We start from the raw sequence: 16,802 nt of genomic DNA, 5'->3' as shown, positions 1-16,802 counted from the left end.
TATGAAGAAACTTTTGGGTTAAGTTCCAAAGTTGGGCGTCCGTTTCCAGCAAAATTTGTAAACATTACAGGAAAGATATGGATAATTTGATCGTTTGTATGCTTGATAATATATAAGAGTCTCGAAAAATATGTTTATTTGTTATATATATAAGCGGTTATAAGCATGGGAGTATACTGCGAGCGAAGGGAACTACTTGGCGCAAGGTAACCGAACAGTTGCATTGTGGGAAAGAAACGAGCATTTATGTTATCAACATGGCGAATGTACAAGGGCAATGAACTAACAGTTTTAACATTTGTGAAGCAATACGTTGATAACGTGCAAATTCTTTTAAATGTTTGTGAAGAGCACGGATTAATGAACCTAATAACAAATTGCAAAGGATATAACAGCGAAAAACGTGGCGAAAGCGGACGTCCAACTTTCTAATATATTAATAGACTTTGATACGACTTGGTAAGTACATTGTTAAGTATAATGTAGTATTGTTATTTTCACTGATAAGTGGCTATACAACCTTATCAAATTTGGAGTGCAAAGGTTCATGTTAGTTAATGATTAAGAGGGGTGAAGTGCTGAACGAGCTCATCAACTTTAGAAAATTGACCCTTGACCGGAGAAATAACGGGTTTGTGGAGAAGAAGAAGTGAAATTAGGAAATGAAATAATTCCAGTAGAGAAATGTATTGTAATTGTTGGTTTTAAGTAGTGTTTCATGGAACTTGGGAACTAGAATTCAATTCCAAAGTCAGACATGATGCAATGTCTCTCATTCAAAATTTGTGCTCCTTTGAGAGTATCATTGTGGGATGTTTTTATTGATTTTTCAGCATACCACACCTTTATCAGACTACTTGAAAACAAAAAACTTTGACTATGTCCAAGCATGGCGCCTGATATCCTCAACTCAAAATAAGTTGAAAGAAGCTAAATCCTGTTCGGCGTAAGCTCTAAACTGCGATAAACAAAGCCACGTGACACTAAATCTCCCTGATTTGCTGTTGTCCTACCGACGCTTTTACTCCTCTGCAAAATAGTTCATATGGTTTGATTATTACTTTACTATGAAGCTCCATACAAAACTGCTACATTATTATAAATGATAAAAATATAATACGGATTATCTAATAATGCTGCAATCGAGTGTGGCTAATGAAACAATAGAAATAAACACTAAGCATGCGCAGTAATTATGGCGCCAATTCAACTGTGGACGCGTGTTCTGGTTTCAAGCCTGAAAGACGGCTAACATGAATCCCGGTTCCGTGAGTGTTGTGGTGAAACATCAACAAGATAAACTTTTACTCACTAAGCAACAATTGTTTACTAGCGAAATTCAAATATATTTTTTTTTAATCTTTCCAGTTTTTTTCTTTCTTTTCTGCTGCTGGAAGTATCTGGACAACACCAGACAGTAGTGTAAAAACGCACGTGTATAATTTGCTCCTCCCCGTGGGGAGTGGGAGCGATACATCACTAGCCAATCGTATTTGTGACAAGCGGAAGGATACAAATGTTTTGTTTATCGAAGTTTAGAGCTTGTCTACAAAGCAGCAGAACACTTTGCAACAGAAATGTCACATAATATTGAAGGACTCATTACAGATTCCTAGTCTAGAACAAGTTATTATAGAAACAGAATTGCCTGAGGTAAGATGTAGAAAAAGAAAGAAAATGGAAAGGAATCAGCTTCTGATGAAGTAATTGAAGACACTAAATACAGATTTGAAGTAACAGTTTTCAACTTGTTCTAGACCAAATTTCTAACAGCATGCAGGAACGATTTGCTGAAAATCAAAGCTTATACCTAGATTTCGAGTGTTTCGATCCTAAGAAGTTCAAGAGTTTAAGTCTGGCTTCGTTGTCACTGAAAAGAATCACTGAATTAATTCCTGATTGTGAAGAGGGAAAACTTAAAGAAGAACTTCTTTCGTTTTCATCAATGTGGGAAGAGTTTACAAAATCCCCTTATGAGAACCAAGAAAAGAATCGAGACGCTGTTGAGATTCGTACGATTGAAGATTTGATTGAAGAGGACAAGTTTTTGGAAGATTTCGTGGAAAAGGAGGAGGAGTATTTAGGGCCGACTGACGATATTGTAGATTTAAGGTCTATAAAATGTGATGGAGTGAAGTGCAATTCTTGCTTTAAGTGCGCCTTCGATGTGATTCTCCAGTACAATATGTACTCACGACTCGGCACAGAATTGTTCAAAGTTTGTAAGTATCTCCTTACATTACCGGCAACCAAGTGTCCTGTGGGCGAGCATTTTCAAAGCTCAGATACATAAAAACAAGACTCCGTTTAAGACTTAGAGATGAACATCTGGAATCTTTGTTCTTGACGAACTCAGAAAGAGACATTCTGACCAAAATATACAACAATCTTATTATTAACAAAATTTGTGAGAAAAGCCAGGAGATGCGAAGGCTCCTTCAAGCATAAAGCAGTGACTTTACTTTCATTTTCCAGTTTTGTTTTTGAATTTCTTTTTTCGCTAAATAGGTATATAATTCTAAATTTACTTTTGTTAATTTGTAGTAAATGTTCCATGTATACTTTTTACCAACGGTTTTAAAAATAGATGAAAAATAAGTTAATGTTATGATGAACATAGCTTTAAAAGGACAGAAGTATGAAAAATAGCATAAGCCCCAAACTTAACTCAAATCTTCAGTTATAATTAGCTGTTAACAAATGTAGCCGAAGAATTTAAGCAACTGGTGTGATTTTTGTACTCTCAGTTAGTGTGCAGATTTATATAGGCCTAATATATTTAGTACTCCAAGTCTCTTTGTTTGTTTATGAAAATATTGAATTTGTATAATTCTATCGTGATTAACTGCAATAGCTACTTAATCTTTTGTTGTTTTTTTGTGTACTAAGTTTCCGGGGGAACCCCCTGGCACTTCCTTTTATTAGGAGGGCGTATTCCATACAAGCGAAAGCCTCGAATGGACGGCGCCCTCCCAGAGTATGTGACCGCGCCCTTTTTACATAGCCAGTCCACCCCTGCCTGTGCCATAGACTTTTTAACCCGTAAGATAAATTCAAGTCTACTGATGTAATTCAATTTTACACTGTAACCTAGTGTTACCATCTTGCAACTATAAACGTCACGAATTCCAAATACCGGTACTATTGACTATACATACCATAGTATGTAGCACTACTTGAAACTAACGCAAGCTATTCATATAATGATCAATTCCACATAATTCTCTTCATAACTTTTTCCGCGAATTTCTCTTAAACTGAAGGACAATTTCACCTAATCATCAATACATCAATTCAGTTCTCAATGCTGACTTATTATCTAGGTTTCTATATGCATTTGAAAATTTTACTTCTTATTCTACATTCATGTTTTGTTACTAAATTGTCAACTCCTAATGCAATCAAAGTGTTTATTTTTTATTTCAGAAAAGTTGATGATAATCTAGGTGCTGCTACCTCTATATCTCAGATTATCGCTTCACCTGGCGCAAGCTCAAATGCATCTAAAGTAACAGAAAGATCCCAGAAAAAATGTTTTACAAATAAGGGAACATAGTAGTACGTAAGAAACAGAAAAGAATTCTGTCTTATCTCAGAGAACCTAAACCTTGTTCTCCCGCAAGAGCAGAGGTGCTTGATAGTAAAATAAGTAATATGGTACCAAAGGATCTTCCTCCTTTGCCTTTCGTTGAAGCAGTTCGGTTTCTTGAATTTATAAATGAAATAGAACCAAGTTAACAGTCACCATCCAGGCAAACTGTGACTCGCCGTATTGAGGCCTTGTTTTCTAAGGAGAAGTGTGGTTGCGGATTCGATTGCTTTGACAACAGATAGCTGGACTTCGCATGCTACGGAAAGTTATATTACAATCACAGCCCACTATATGCTTCCATCTAAGTTCAATAAGTTCAGTCCTTCAAATAATAGAAATAGACGTGAGGCACACAAGGGTAAACCTAACTCAGCACTTAGCACATGTTGCAGAGCAGTGGAACATTTCAGATAAAATACATGCAATTGTCTATGACAATGCTAGTAATATCACAAGTGCGGTATTAGAACTTCCGTATGCAAGCATATGTTGTTTTGTTCAGACCCTATAACTCTCTATAAATAAGGGTCTTGCAATAGAAAAAATTGAGAAAATGTTAAGTGTTGCTAGTCGGATTGTTTCCCACTTTAAACATAGTACGTTGGCAACGTCAGAACTGGAAAAACAGTAAAGGTTATTAGGATTGGTAGTACATTTCCTTATACAGCAAGTTAAAACTCGGTGGAACAGCATACATGGAATGCTTCAGAGACTGATAGAACAAAGAAGAGCTCTTAACAATGAATTATCAGATAGAAATGTAACAAAGGCGTCAGATTGCAAGAAGTTTAACCCTTTAAGGATTTCCACTTTCTGAGGTAAATTTTAGACTTTTACTCAAACAGCTACTGCTTCCTTACTATTTATCGTAGGATCATGGTTCATACCTCGTTTTTCTCACGATACAGCATACTTACCAACGGTACCACGTGTCCGTATCATAAACCTTAACCGGAAAAATCGGGAAAAAACGAATTTTTTCTGAAAAATCACTCCTTCGTAACACTTGCGCCCCTCGGGCCCGGCCCCGGTTTCACGTAGGGATCTAAAAAAATTGATAAATACCCAAAGGTACACATACAAGAATGTCCCAAAAGTTCGTAAACACATGCAAAAACTTGAAATTTTATACAACTGTTAAGTGTTTTGTGTGTTTATATCATGATAGCGATGCTCTTCATTTGAGTATTCCAGATGGCAATTGGTAAAATTGAGCTGCCAGTTTTGATTCGCTACTGCTGAAGGCGAGGACTCTCAACCAGAAAAGCTGCAGAAGAGATTTGTGCTGCCGAAGGTGAAGAAACAATCGCATATGCTGCGATCTCAAAGTGGTACAAGCGTTTCGAGTCAGGCAACATGAGTCTTGAAGATAAACCTCGTTCCGGACAGCCGTTAAAGTTGAATGATGGAGACTTGCAAACCGGGTTAGACATTGCGCCTTCAGCGACCACTCGGTAATTGGCTGTTGAGTTTCGAGTTGGCAAATCGACAATTCACCGACACTTGAAGCAACTTGATCTTGTTCACAAAAAGCCGCGCCAAGATCCGCACGAACTCACTGAAGAACAAGCCAACAAACGAGTTGAAATTTGCCGTCAATTGCTCAGTAATCCATTGGACGACCGTTTTTGGAAGTGTATTGTGACATCGGAGGAGAAATGGGTCTATCTGGTCCAGCACAATCGAGACAAGCGATGGGTTAAGAAAGGGCAAGAAACACCGTCAGTTCCAAAACAAGATCGCTTCGGCAAGAAAGTCATGTTTGCGTGTGGTGGAACTTTGAAGGAATCGTGCATTTTGAGTTGGTTCCGAATGGTCATGCCGTCAATGCCGAATTTTACTGTCAGTAACTGGAGCGGGTCTACGACAAGTTGAAGCAAAAGTACCCGACTTTTATCAACCGAAAGCGCACGTTGATGCAGCAGGACAATGCAAAGCCACACACCGCTAGGAAGACCAAAGACAAGTTTGCGGAGCTAGACGGCGTTGAAGTTTTGCCACATCCTGCATACAGTAAGGACTGTGCTCCATCAGATTACGGCCTTTTCCGCTCAATGCAACATTTTCTGAAGGGCTTCCGATTCGAATCGTTTGATGAAGTCGCGGAAGTGTGTCAAGAATTCTTTAATTCGAAGCCGGCTGAATGGTACTTTGACCAGATCCGAATGCTTGCAGTTCGATGGCAGAAAGTCTTAGAACATGATGGTCTTTATTTTAAGGAATAATTTTTGGTATGTAAATACTTGGCGAATAAAATGTTAATTGTTAGCAACGAACTTTTGGGACAACCTTGTAATTCTTATGCAAGTTTCAATCTATCTTGAAAACTAAAGGCGTGAAAAAGTTTTGAAATTTGCCTTAAGAAAAAAGCCGCGCCGCCAAGTTGACCATCCGGTTCCAAAATGCATCTGCGGTCTTCTTTGGTCCATCTTTGACTTGAAAAATTAAAAAAAAAAAAAAATCCCGGCTTAAATACCTGTTACAGAACCTAAATAAGCGGTCAAAGACGATAGTACGCCATCGTATATAAATATACCATGGCCGCCATGTGCATAATTCTGATGCACAAATCGTGGGGTGCAAAATACCCCCGAAATATGGCTTGGCGGCTAACGTGTTAAAAGGTCAAGCTTCTTAAAGACTAGGGATGACCACATTTTCTGGAAAAACGGAAACTCTTCCGGAAAAGCGAAAGACGGAAAATTTTCCGGAAAAACGGAAAATGTGATTTCCGGAAACCGTCATAGAAAAATTTTAAGTTCGAAAAGAACGAAGAAAGAACCTCCATTTTAAAATAAAGCATAGTTTATATAATTAAATAATTTTGTTCAACTGCGTGCATGAATATATGCAATTTTCTTGCTTTTTTTCTTCTTCTTGGGTTAACACCATCATTCATGGCTTACAGCACATGCTACATATTCGATTTATCTCTTGTTCAATAAGTGTAGAGGGTTTGTATATAAATAGTGTTTAAACGTAAATTGATAGTGGTTGTTTGAAAAAAAGGAAATAGCTTATATATTAAATCAATATGAGGGAAATAATTTAATCAATAATATACAAATAGAGCTTGAAAGACTTTCCTCTTCATATTTCCTGAATATTTTTTGAATAAGACTCAAGAATGCTGGGGGAGGGGAACACTTGCGCGCAGTGTTGAATTCAGACATTTTCACATGGGGGAATGTTAACTCCTCAGGGGGAAGGAGAGTTTGGGTGAAGTAATTTCTACATTTTGTGATTGAAATTTTGAGTTTCTCCCGGGGGGGAGGCATTCCCCCGGGCTAACCCTGAATTCATCACTGCCTTCGCGTACCTACATACCTTTGATATTGCAACATTGCAACCAATGCTTTTACAGACCACGAACCTCATCTGCGCGAAGCACCACTATGGTTGGCGCGAAGCATAAAAGAATTTTAAAAAATAAACCCTGCTTTTCCTTGATTTGGAGCACTTTTTATTGCTTTTTTTCTTGCATTTTATATAAGTGCACATGCATTTCCTAACATGGATAACATTCTTCCTATCTATTTTTTCTTTTTTCCTTCCGAAATTTGCGGTCCCCTTACTTCGGCGCCTGGGGCCGTTGCCCCGCTCGCCCTCCCCATGGCACAGCACTGAAGATGTTAACGAATTGACCTAATTAACGAACTCAGTCGAAATAATCTCTCTATCTATTAAAAAAAAACTCAAAAATCGACTTTGGTTCAAGAGATATCGCGTGGAGTAACGGCCTTACTTGTATTATAATCTTGTAAGACTCACTAGCATGATCCAAATACAGTAATATATTTCGAGTGAAATATAACCTACTTCACGAGCCAGAAATATGGCTAAACACTACGCAAAAATGAATTACAAAGAAAGCCTACTATAGGCTTCGGCAATATGAGTCTAGATAAGACAGAAAAAAAAAAAAGTAGCTGGGTTGAACGGAAAACCAACGAGGCGATGAGGAAAGAACAATATTGCAAATAACTGTAAATGAAATAGTTGCGACATTCGGACAGAACACTATCCTGAAAGACAGGATAAAAATGTATGGTTGACCACATTTACTGAAGGTAACTGGTATCTCAACGCGAAATGACTATCTTGTTGCACGGAAGCATCTCAATCTTGACAATTAACATACTAATGACGATGAAAATGTTAGGTTGGTAAATGTGGATTTCTCGTGTTTAGTATGTCAGTTGAGGACTGAGAAAATCATTTAGTTTAACGTCCCACGTGTATATATTACTCTAGGTTACGGGAGATGGATGATTAAAAGGGTAGTGAATGGTAGAAAACAGTGAAATGAGAATGTGGGAAGAAACGGGGATGCTTCGAGAAATCTCACGGACACGATGTTGTTCAACACAAACTTACTTCGGGGATCGAACCAGGGACACCACACACCAGAGGTAAGTGCTGTAACATTGAGCCACCGTGCTCCCCTCCCCCCAGTTTAGGGCTGTGCCATATACGAAGTCAGATATTGAATATAATATCGAAATTTGATCGAAATACCAAAAATATATAAATAACGAATATGAAAATATCAATCTTTTTTTCAAAGGTTTAATAATATTGGAAACTGTCAATATAAGCTGTCACATAACCCTATGTAAGGACAAAGTTCAACGGTTTGGTATACCAATCTTAGCTTTATGTTGGGCAGTGGCCCAAAGGAAATCTTATAAGATGGTGTATTTTATTAATAGAGATGTTGACTGCAAATATATGCAATAGGTTTATTAGGAAAATCACTTAAGAATGAGGAAAATAAAGCCTAGTAAAGACAGGAAAGAGGATCACCCGAAACTTTACATGTATGGGATACGGATAGCCATCGTTAAAGTCACCGTTACCACTGAGGATTTTAACGGATTGACTGTATTAACGAACTCGACCGGGATAGGTCTAGCTATCTACTAAAAAAAACGCTTTTATTTATTTATTTTGTAGGTACGATTAAACGATTAAACACCGACCCAAAGGAAAACATGGTGGATAATAAATGTGGAATGATGAGAGTCGGAAGAAACAGGAAAATCCACACATACGATGCTTATCTATCTCAAACCTCACTTACTGGGATCGACCCAGAGACACTACGCACCAGAGACGAGCGTTCTATCACTGAACCACATTTTTGCGTAAGAATTATTATTTAGTAAAGGATGTTCTGATGTGCTAAACTTATAATCTTATAAGGCTGTCTAGAGTGAACCTATAATAAAAGTACACTAACGTTAACATCAGGATGTTGGTCCCATTACTAATGGTGAAATATAAAATCAGTATTAAGGCAATTATATGATGAGATGTAGACTGGCCATTGGAAAAAATAAGGATTAATCCCGAGTCCTGCCTCTTAAAAATGTTAAACTGCAACTCTTCCATCACGTGAAAAATAATTTTCACCCATCAGAAACTTTTATCCTTTCCATTTTGCCTTCGCATACCGTTAAGTTGAAACCAAGGTCTTCAACCTCATTTTTTTCTATATAGGCACCGTACATTTTTTTTAAAAACCTACAAACGTCATTTTAATTAAGAACTATAAGACACTGGCTTATTTACCACTAAAAATCGCCGGCTCAAGTTGTTAGGGATTTTGTGCCAAGGATACCACGATCAAGTGCGTAAGCATTCTTTCTGTTTGTAGTCTCATATTTGATTCCCAGTAAAGGATACCAGCTTCTGATAAAAATCCAAGTAATGGTTTGGTTGATATTTGCCATCTCTTTTCCAGCGCTGTGGTTAAATGAGACTAGGGCCTGCAGCTAACTCAAAATGAAATCCAAACGACCGTAACGCGTTTAAATTTCGTGGCTCTCACCGGGAATCGAACTCGGGATCCCATGCACCAATAGTGTGCACATTCGCTAGCACTAGACGAGGAGAGAAAGCAAGTAAATACATTTGATCCAATTTTACGCAATTACAACAGGCTCCACCTCATACAGCCGCGATGCCCTAATAATAATCAATCAGAATAAGATTACTCCTCCCAAGAATTTGATTGGTTTTCTTGTGAAACAGTTGTTTTCCAATAATTAATTTACTAATGACCACTTATATTTACATTTAGTTGGTAACTGAAGGCAGATTAGGTTAGACTTTTGATCAGCTAGTCAGAACCAGTGTTTCTTACAGACATGTTTTTTTTTTGGGGGGGGCACTGCCCCCTGGAGGTCAGAGTGCCCGCCCGGAGACCAAAATAATACGTCTATAATCAGTCTCGGACTGTGGGGTATAGGGCCCCGGCAGGGTGCTCACTTGGGGAAATCCTCAATATTAATAATAATAATCATATTATTATTATTATTATTATTATTATTATTATTATTATTATTATTATTATTATTTGTAGTTGTAGTAGTAGTAGTACAAATTTAAAAGTCTTGTAAAACCTTTGCGATGGAGGGGTGGCTTTTCTTCATAAAGCTGCCAACTTCATTATTTGCTTGTGGTAATGGGGTCCCAGGGTGAGGACCTGTTCTGTTTCTATATGGATCGCAATAACTTGTCAAACGACTAACACGCAAGTGCTCTAGCGGGACTTTATAAAAGTCAGTCTCATTTCGACATTCATGGGGCCTCAAATACACATTTAGACAATATGATGGGGTCCATTCTTCATATTGTTGAAACATATTCTTACTAGACCACAAACAAAGGGCCCCAAACAGGAGTTTACAATACTTTTAGTTTCATCCCAATAATGGAATCCCAAGACTACATTCAATGGAGGAGCCACGAACTCTGGGAACGGAACAAACTACAACGAGTAAATATGCTCCAACACACCAAACATGTTTTATCTTACTTTCCATGTTATTTAATATTCATTATTATATATGAGAGAGAGGGGGCCCCGACAGGGATCCCTGCCCTCCTGCCCTGGCCAGTCTGAGCTTGTCTATAATATAATAATAAATAGCCCCCGGAACATTGTTTCTGAAAAACACTGATCAGAACATCCTTGGTTTATGCCCCCGCGTTGTTAATGGAATATACCCAGAATATATCTACAGGCAAACTGGTTTGTGTACTGTATTATTAAAAAATTCAAGATTTTCTAATAGAAAAAAATATCAAGTATTAAGGAAAAGGATTAATGTTTTTAAAAAATGCTCCTAAAAATATTTCTTGCTTAGCTTGAAATTTTATGGAATAGCCTATGGTAAAATGAATTACTTGCTCAGTTTAAATTTGAATTTGACACCGGAAATTAAGATACGAAAACACACTTAAATAATATCTTAGTGTTCGTTTCCAAACAAGCAGGATTTAAGCAACTGCGCCGATTCTGGTGGGCCGCCCCCCCCCCCAAAGCTTATGTGAGCCCCCCGTATTTTTATGAATATATTTTTATATCAATTTTTCTTGTCTTATATGTATTTTTATGAACGCCCCCCCCCTTCCCAAAGATACAGAGAAATCGGCGCCCTTGCATTTAGGCGAATTTTAAACTTGTAGTCTGCGCTTTAAATTATTTTCACTGAAATTGCACTTCAAAAAACTTCAAGCTGAAAAACAAAACTAATAAATCACACCACTAAATTTCCTATAATCATGATATTAAGAAATGTTAACAGCATCTTTAATACAATTATTGTTAAAGCATGAAACTTAATAGAATATTCAAAGACAATTTTCAATAACAAAAGGCAGCTTCATCGCGCTCCTTCCTTCTGTGTGGAAGACCAACGCTCGATTCACGTGATTGTCTTTTGAGATCTTTCAGTTTTAAGTTTCACTCTTATGCCTGTTAGGCTAAAGAAGATGGTGATTATGAGAAGTAAATACAATAGTAGAATGAATAAAGTAGGAGGAAATGGGAGAATAATAAATAAACTCATGTACATAGTTTTTGTCCACCACAAAGTTCACTTGGCACGAGCTGGCATAGAACCAAGGTCACCACGCACCTGAGCTGAACGCTCTACCACTAGTGATGGGCACTATCGAATGAATACTATCGAATTATTCGATAGTTTTGTACTATCGAATGTATTCGATAGGCCCGACAGACTATCGAATGATTTTTTTTTCTTTGTAGAGGCAAACACTTGAGCTTAACTATCTGACAGGCTACTTTCGTTCTCCAGACCAGACTATCGATAGTTTACCGTTAGGCGGCCCTGCTGCTTTGCTGTATGTTGAAAGGGAGAAACCAGAAGTATTATTACCCCCTATTCCGGCCACGTGAATGAATGTTTCTGAACAGCAGTGAGTGAATTCCAGCCTGTTGAAATGTTTCGTACTATAGATAGTTATAGGAGCCGTAGCATAGAAGGCTGTGGCCGTAGTGTCTTTCTATGAGGCCCTGAAGAAGGCTTAATATCACTACTAGCTTTTCGCTACCGAATGAATTTCAACCAATAGTAGACTGTTAAAAACTATCGAATGAATTTCAGCCAATGGCAGGCAACGGAGAATTGAGGAAAGAAGTGACTGCATACATATGCTCATTTTACAACGTTATGGTGTCACCAGAGGAGAGAGGGGAGCGTATAATTCCCCTTCAAGTTTCATTTCGAGGAATATTGCATCCCGAAAAGAGATGCACCGATCTAAGGGGAGAGTTAATTTACCCTACGTGGTCAACTGTCATCTAATCTCAGCAATTTTCAAGCGCGCACCAGTTATGATAAAGATAAAATATATGTAGTATATGCTGCGAAGAGGAAAATCTTGTGATTTTACTTACCGTAATTAAAATTTTGAAAATACTAATCTTTCTTTCTTCTGACAATATTATAATTTCATAATTGGACTGAAAATATTTATAGGTTCTTAACTTAGTGATGTTTAAAATCTAATTTAATGCTCAACAGTTATGTCTCTAAGTGGATTTTTTTTTCTTAGTATTATGAGATAAGCGGAAGGTTGGGTTAGCGCAAGGGACATTATGATACCAATGGCTTGAGAACACTTTCTGACTGGCATACACAGTCATCATATTAGTATTCTTAGGCACTGGCGCAAATCCTGGGGGAATGAAGGGGACATGTCCCCCCAATAATTCGATTTGAAATGTGCTTTTTCGGGAGAAATGTGATGATTTTTGTCCGACTTCCTTCCAGTGTTGAAGACAACTCTGCTCCCCTGATCCTCTACAGCAGTGGTTCTCAAACTTTACGATAACGCAGACTCCCTTGCAATGCTAATTTGAAATTTCACATGCTATTAAAATATACTAATTAGAATTATTACTGACAAGAAAAATAATGCAATAAGTAATTTATTCTAAAGATACATGATTGTTTCCTATTGAAGGAAATTTCAATTGAAAATACAGTAACTTTCAAGACTGAAAATCATTTTTTTTTTTTAAAAAAAAGGAAATTCACTTAATAAACAACGTTCTCAAATCTGTGGGGTCACTAATGTGAGAAATGAAATTCTTTGTGTTTCTCCATAATTGCATTGAAATGTGGAATAATTTTTGTCACCACCAATCTTAGGTCCGATTCCTTATTAAGACGATTTCGCTTTAAAGTTTTAATACTGTAAAGAGCAAGAAAGGTCTGCTTGCATAAGTAAGTGGTAGGGAAAGGCATCAAATGTTGCAATACCTTTTTAGACAACTCTTTGTACTGACAGCACACATACAAATCAATTTGAGTCATAAATTACTCGCAGTGGCGGATGTAGGAACATTTTGGGAGGGGTTTTTCAGGGTTTTTAGTTTTTTAAATACCAGAATTGGGAGAGGATTGATGTTTATAAGCATAGAAATGAATAACATTTACTTTTTAAAAAATGTGGAATTGGTGGTAGTGCTGGGAACTTTCCGCCACTTGAAGTTGAAATCCATGAAATTCCGAGGCATCGTACAGTTAATGTACAACTGCTCTTGAAAGTGTCCTAACAAAGAAGAAATTTCTCTCACTTTAAGTAGTCCTATATAACGGTTGACTAGCCTCAGGGCAGAAATTTAGTAAAGTGGGAAAACATTTAAATTTACATGCGTAGGTGTAATTTCTAATTGCTTTCTTTTTAGTAACTGCTTTAGTAACCGAAAAAATACTTCTTGCCTAACAGGTGTGAGTTCTATTTTATTACAACACATTTCAATTTTTAGGAGTCACGGACCCCCTGGCTAGATTCCACGGACCCCACTTTGAGAACTACTGCTCTATAGTATTGTTTTTCAACTTTATATCGTAAATATTTAAAGCATAAATAGAAAAAAAGGAATGATCGTAGCCACCCCCTCCCCCAATGTTGAAGACAGTTTCGCCGATATAGGCGAAGCATCATAAGCTATCTGAGTAGACAAATATAAAAAAGGGGGGAAAATAATGAAAATTAAAAGAAAATAGATATTCTTTATCGGGTTATGTCTACTCTACACACAAATACTGTTGCAGTCCCAACAATTAAGGAGATTGGAATCCTTATTTCAATTCTTCCACGTGGCCCTGCGTGGCGTAGTCGCTAACGCTCTAGCCTTTGGTGCGAGCGGTCCCCGCTTCGATTCCCGGTGGGGTCACTCGGTCGAAAAGATGTAACATCTTTTTCTGGTCAGCCATCCTGAGTGAGGTTTTTCCTGGTTTTCCTTAGTAAAGACTGCTTCAGAAAAAAAAAATCGCCAAGCAATCTTTGCATTCTCGAAATGTATTTTTTGTTTCACTTTTACTGTTATCAATAATATGTTTGATATAATAGCATGAACATCATAAAATAAATAAAATAAAATAAACCGGAGATTGGGTTGAATAGTAGCTGAGGGAAAAATCTGTTATAAACACTGCAAAGGAGAAACGAATTTCTTTAGTCGCCGACCTTTCATTCGAGCGACGCGGTACCGCGCTTTTGCTTCTTGTAAACAACGCTCTTCCCTCCTTAGCCGCCTTGTCAATCTGCAGACCTCTCCCTAGAGACTCCAGGGAGTCTAGTCCAGTCTACGTTTGTCAGGCAGACTATCGAATGAATGTTTAGGTAGCAGCGAAGCACGTTAAGAACACGATATTTGAATGAATGAAAAAACTATCGGACTATCGAATAAAAACTATCGATAGTTTAAAACAACTATCGAATGATCATTCGATAGGAAAAAGTATTCGATAGTGCCCATCACTATCTACCACTGAACCACCGTGGCCTCTAATCTGTCTTTTATACCCTTCGCGATCAAAAGGGACATTCAAGATAACTAAATCGCTCAAGTAAAACGCCATTATACAATTCGCGACTAATTCACAGCTCAAAATATGATCATTATTATTTATTTCAGTAGCGCACGCACATTTTTCTACCACGGGATAGGATCAAAGCCTAAAATATCTACCATATGAGCGCATAAGTGTCTTAAGCTAAATATTTATTTATTTATTTTTTGAATAACATCTCGCTGAAGGGAAAGACTGATTCATTTATAAACACCTACTTGCACTTGATTACAACTATGTAGATCAAAGTTTATTCAACTGTAAGGTGTCTGTAACTTGCATATTTTCTTTAGAACGAAATAAACAAACCGCCAAAACCAGTGATGGGTAAGTAATATTGCCGATGATCAGACACTATGTCAATCCGAATTTCATTTATTCATTATATGCCAAGTAATCAACACCATATGCATAAACAAACAAAAGGTGTGTGTGTGTGTGTGTAAAGGGGGGAGTACTCACCTGAAAATAGAGCCGTGGTATTTTACCCACGTCTCAACGTGGCATACTGTCAACTCCGCCGTGCCGGTTTCAGGTTCCACACCCAACAATCACCGTTCAGAAGATACTTTCTTTCACAATGAGTCGTCAAGAACACACGGCAATTTAGCAGCATACGTACAGGAAAATCACAACTATTTACGTTTCGCTTTCTTTCCACTTTCGCGATCACATGCTACTCCTTCCAACAAACACACCAAGTAACAACTTTTTTTTTTCTTTTTAAATCACACTGTTCCTTCAACTATTGCGATCCCGCCACATACTTTTTAAAAAATGCCACCTCAACCGGCTTTCTTGAGCCTCCTGACTAAAGCAATTCAAACAATTCTGCGACACAAACACGCAGCGCACACCAGTTGAACCCAACTCAACCGCGCTGCTTTCTACCATCAGGCGAAAACAACTGAATTCTTCTCTTGCCCGCGGTACAGCGCTGGAAACTTTTACACTCGAGAAAGATTGCGCCGACGCTTGCAATTATTGGTGTTGAGTAGCGACTGCGCGGGGTAAGTATCCATGACAGATATATCAGTACAGGCATGCATTTTACGCATTATATCAGACGATCTTCCTAAAATGGATGTTAAGGCATTATGACATGCACAAATGCTTTCTTACCTGGCATTGTGCTTTATTAGGAACACGCTAGGAGTGGATCTGATAAGATTGTAACATCAGTAAGGTCTACTCCAGATATTCACTTTTGAACAAATGCGAGTTTTTAAAATCTTTTTTTTTCTTTTAATTATTTTTGCAATAGAGCTAGAGCGATTATCTCCATCGAGTTCGTTATTGGATGCCTGCGGTGGCTCAGTGATGGAGCATTCACCTCTGGTGCATGGGGTCCTTGGTTCGATCCCAGCTCGCGCCAAGTGAACTTTGTGGTGGGCAAACACCGTGTGCGTGGGTTTTCTCGAGGTTCTCCCCCTTTCCTCCCACATTTTTTCTTTAATGGAGTCATCCTTACGGATAATGGTTATCTATGCAACCCGCAACTCTTTTAAGAGTTGCACATCACATAAACCTCTTGGCGAAAGTATTTATTCTAAACAATTATTATAAACACTAGTCCATTCATTCATCTCCCACCAGGCTGGTCCAGTGGCTAGTGCATGTGGTCTCAGGTTCGATTCCAGTAACAGAATACAAAAATAAAGTTCATTTATCATCCGTCTTCTTTCGTTTTGTGTGATCTTTACTGTCTTTTGTACAGTTTATTTATTTGAAGTACATCCATTTGAATATATGCATGAATGTAAATTTGGAGGCGGAGAGGATAGGAGGTAAAATCATTCCCTTGACACTTCAATACTTTTTACTCTTCAGAAAATTAAAGAAAAATACATGAGTAAAATAGCTATCTATCTACTTTACTACTTCTATATACACTAGGTTACGTTAATTTAGATCAGTGGTTCCCAAACTGGGAAGCGCCCCCCCTAGAAGGAGCGTGAAAAGCTAGCAAAGGGGCGCGAGCTATTGACAAAAATAAACTGAAATTAGTGACATTATAAACAAAGCACCACTTT

General features: G+C 37.8%; 1 protein-coding gene across 5 annotated transcripts in view; it reads right to left on the bottom strand.

Moving 5' to 3' along the window:
• The window catches only part of LOC145690481 (beta-1,3-galactosyltransferase 5-like), a 283,017-nt gene extending 267,284 nt beyond the window's left edge, over positions 1 to 15,733 (bottom strand). For 3 of the 5 annotated variants that reach the window (XM_081765399.1, XM_081765400.1, XM_081765398.1), the window contains exon 1: positions 15,232 to 15,725. The gene's annotated coding sequence lies outside the window, so the exon portion shown is untranslated. Of the gene's footprint in view, positions 1 to 15,231 lie in introns of all 5 variants that reach the window. The other 2 variants (XR_014132238.1, XM_081765397.1) reach the window with 2 other exon arrangements.
• Positions 15,734 to 16,802: the final 1,069 nt, after the last annotated feature.

Source organism: Thermobia domestica, chromosome 7, assembly GCF_964235325.1.
Source record: "Thermobia domestica chromosome 7, izTheDome1.hap1.1, whole genome shotgun sequence".
Classification (NCBI taxonomy): Eukaryota; Metazoa; Arthropoda; class Insecta; order Zygentoma; family Lepismatidae; genus Thermobia; species Thermobia domestica.
Note: the sequence above shows the minus strand (reverse complement) of the source record. Positions and strands in the feature narration are given on the sequence as shown.